The sequence below is a fragment of the Sinocyclocheilus anshuiensis genome, unplaced genomic scaffold (assembly GCF_001515605.1).
Source record: "Sinocyclocheilus anshuiensis isolate Anshui unplaced genomic scaffold, SAMN03320099.WGS_v1.1 scaffold782, whole genome shotgun sequence".
Lineage (NCBI taxonomy): Eukaryota > Metazoa > Chordata > Actinopteri > Cypriniformes > Cyprinidae > Sinocyclocheilus > Sinocyclocheilus anshuiensis.
Window position 1 is genome coordinate 116,012 of NW_015546111.1, and position 3,924 is coordinate 119,935.

A 3,924-nucleotide genomic window follows, 5' to 3' on the forward strand; every position below is an offset into this window, starting at 1 on the left:
AAACAGTGAAATCGCAATGAACCCCCCCTTAAAAAAAAAATACTTTAGTTGGGTTTCCACAGGCAGGGTCACAATTATCTACAGTGTATGAAGCTAAAGGTTTTTGGGTTAAGGTTCATAATGTAGAACATTTTTAACATTGTATGCTGTATGTGCATAGATAGCTAGCAAACAAGGAATACAACTATTAAGCTAATAGTCACAATTAGCTGAGTAAGATCATGATTGAGAAATGTTGGATACTGCTGGAAATGCTGGTGTTATGGGGTATCCTATTTGTTATTTTAGGATTTTTTTGTTTGCCCCAGTGAAGCATTTCTATTAATATAACTGATTAAGTATATTAATCAGTTACCCCTCCCTCCAGGACATTTACAACACCCGTCTCACCCGCAAAGCCCTCTGCATTGCAGGAATTATATTCTAGGGAATTGTGTGCTTCTAATTTTATACCAATAGTTTGAACAGGACCCTTTTCTATTCTAACACAAGAATGCCTCTGTGTATAAGGCAAGGTTAAAAAAACAAGATTGATTCAGTCAGTGTGGAAGAACTTGACTGGTCTGCATAAAACCAAGTCCTAATCCCAGCTGACCAGTCAGTCTTGCCTAGTTGCCTTATACACAGAGGCATTGTTGTGTTAGAACAGAAAAGGGTCCTGTTCAAAGTATTGGTATAAAATTAGAAGCACACAATTCCCTAGAATATCATTATATGCTTAAACATTAAGATTTGTACTCATTACTAAAGTAGTCAAACCTGTTCATTAGAGGGGGGGGGGCGGGTCCCAATACTTTGGGCAATATAGTGTATAATACTTTGGGCAATATAGTGTATGTTTGGTGAGGTAGGGGGCCCAACCTCATATTCTTTCATTGGGCTCAAGATAGCTAGCGGAGCCCCTGTCCTGAAGTACTAGTTTGATGCTCTGTAGCAGGGGTCTTGGAGGGCCGGTGTGCTGCAGAGTTTAGCTCCAACTTGCCTCAACACACCTGCCTGGAAGTTTCAAGTATACCTAGTAAACCCTTGATTAGCTGGTTCAGGTGTGTTTGATTAGGGTTGGAGCTAAACTCTGCAGGAGTTCTCCAGGACCGAGTTTGGTGACCCCTGCTCTGTAGGGGGAAGAAGGGAAATTATCTCATTCACATACTCAACAGCAGCTCCTCTAGAAACGATCTATGAGCAACAGTAATAACTCTTTTTTAGCATCACCCAAAACCCAGAGGAAATCATCACAGTGAAGTTCAAAACAACATTTTTATATTCTTTTCCTTCCTGTGAAGATAAAAACATGGGAGAATGCCAACCCTCACTGTTTTCAGCAAGTGAGCTCAATATGGGACACCCAAACAGTTTTCTTATTACATCCTGGCATTTTATTCCTCTTATTTGAAGGCTGATATTATAAAACTGCCAATGAGAAGAAGTGCTTGGGAGAAAGCGCTTGTAAATCTTAAAGTCACTATAAAACATAAGTAGTAACACCTTCCGTTCCGTATTATGATGTACATCCAAGCATAACAGATTATCAAAAAAAATAAAAGTAAAGCGGGGACTTGCTTCTATGCATTGGTTGTTGATGGATTTTGAGATGTGGGCATTGCACTCAAAGGTGGAGGCAGATGAACCAGAAGGTCCAGTTACAATATTCTGATTGCAATATTCAATATTCTGAAACATTACAAGGTCATTTTTTTAAAATATGAAACGCATACAGATTACCTGTTCACAAATAAGATCTATAAAATACATTTAGAAAATAGGGTGAACTTTCATTTCATGCCAACTTTAACCTGTACAGTATTTCCTAAGCCTTTTGACATCCTAGCAAAGTCCTACCAATTAGGCTACTCAGAATACCTTAGCAATACCCTAGATAGCAACCACTCAAAAGACCGTGGCAATGCCGAGAACCTCTCACATTTTCTTCAGAAAATCTTAAGACAAATCTCTAAAACACTATTATTTCTTAATAAATGTAAGAATTGATATGGCTGTCTTACTGTCAATTCATTAAATTGTTCTTTCCCTAAACCCCACAGAAACGTAAATATACCAAGCTTTCACTTATGTGGAAATGTCATCACGTTTTCTTCACTCTCTAGCCAACAGAAATGCAAAATGAAGGCATAGGTTGTTCTCTTCTCTCAAACATGCATACTATATACTTGGGCACATTAAATGTGATATTATAATACTATTTCATGATGGTAAGGTGTTTTTTGACAGATTTGACAACGAAGTTGCATCACAAACATAATAAACTAGAATGATAACCGTTCTGACGCAGTATACAGCAACCCTGCTGATAAATACACTGACGTTAAGTGACCATGTAATCGCGGCTCATGTAATGAGTCACGTGTCCCGTTTGGTCCCGATGTTTCGTGGCTCAAGACCCTTGTCAGTGCCCGAATTCCCGTTTACAAAACTTATTCACAGCATATAGGGAAAGGAATCACACACAACACAATCTTTAACTATGAAAAATACAAGCTAATAGGCTACTAATAGTCTGGTAATAGTAAAATTTTATTTGGTAGACAGCAGCAGCCATATTAAATTTTAATTGCATTAAAAAATATTTAAGGAGAATGAGATGAGGTGAATATCTGAATTCATTTGCAACTGCATTTATTCAGAGATTAATAGAAAGTGGTGTTTCATGTGTGACTTGTCAAAAAGTAATTTCCCTGTTTCCTCAGCTGATTTACCAGAAGATAAATCCATTCAAGGAACATTCAAGCATTTTTGGGGAAAATGTAATACCTGTTCTGTAACATTACACACGACATTTCCTGTGTCACAAAAATGGGTGTCTAGCATTGGAGTGGTATAAATTTGTATCTGTGATTGAAGTTTGGAGTTGCTGTTCTCAAGCATTTCTGTGTGTGTGTGTTTGTGTGTATGTGCATAACCATTAAAGGCGGAAATGAAATGACAAATTCACAATCTGACTCCTTCTCCTCTCATATAACTTTTCACTATGCAAAACTGCTCTCTTAGCATCAAAGATTTCAGTCCTGGCTTCAAAGGGGTCATATAATGCAATTTCTAGTTTTCCTTTCTCTTTGGAGTGTTACAAGCTGTTCGTTGTAGCGAATCAGCTCATAAGGGAAATACGAATAATTAATCATAACTAGTTATAATTAATTATAAATATTTAGATCCGCTGTAGATATTTACTTGACCTCTCAGGGTCAACTGTCTGTCAATTCTAAGAACGTTAATTTCCTGGTTAAGGGAAATAACTTTCTTACTGTACAATTCTACAAAGAGCTTGTAGCATAAATCTGCATGATTAAGTGACTCCAGTTATGAGCAAACAATGAACAACGTCACGTGTGATACAAGCAAGACTGTATTAACCACATAAACACTTAAACTAGTCCAACATACTACATAAAGCCTCATTTAAACACGCCCCCACATATCTACGTCACTGTGTGGGAAGATTTGCATAACACCGCCCAACCCAGATAGCATGCGGATGTGGGCCACTTAAGGCAATGATATGGCATTGCTGGCCTTCTTATGGCCTGGACAAAGTGGATGTAAGCCTGAAGTGGCCCATCTGTAAAACAGCAAAAATGGCCCAAATGTATCAAATCACATGTGGGCCTCTGTAGGTAAAGATGCAGTGTTGACGGCAATGTGTAATCTGAATGTGACCCTAAAGTGGCCCATGTGGTAAACAGTGATTATGGCCCAAATAGTGCCAACCAAATGTGGGCCACATTTGGCAAAAATGTGGCATTAATGACAAATGCTAATCAGGAAGTAAACCAAATGTGGTCCACATATGTTTCAGCAAATGTTTTGCAGTTTTGGCAAAGATATGGCACAGTGAGCATTGGCTAATGTAGCTGTGAGCCTAAAGTGGCCCACATATGATGCCACAAATGTGGCCCAGTTATCCTCAAA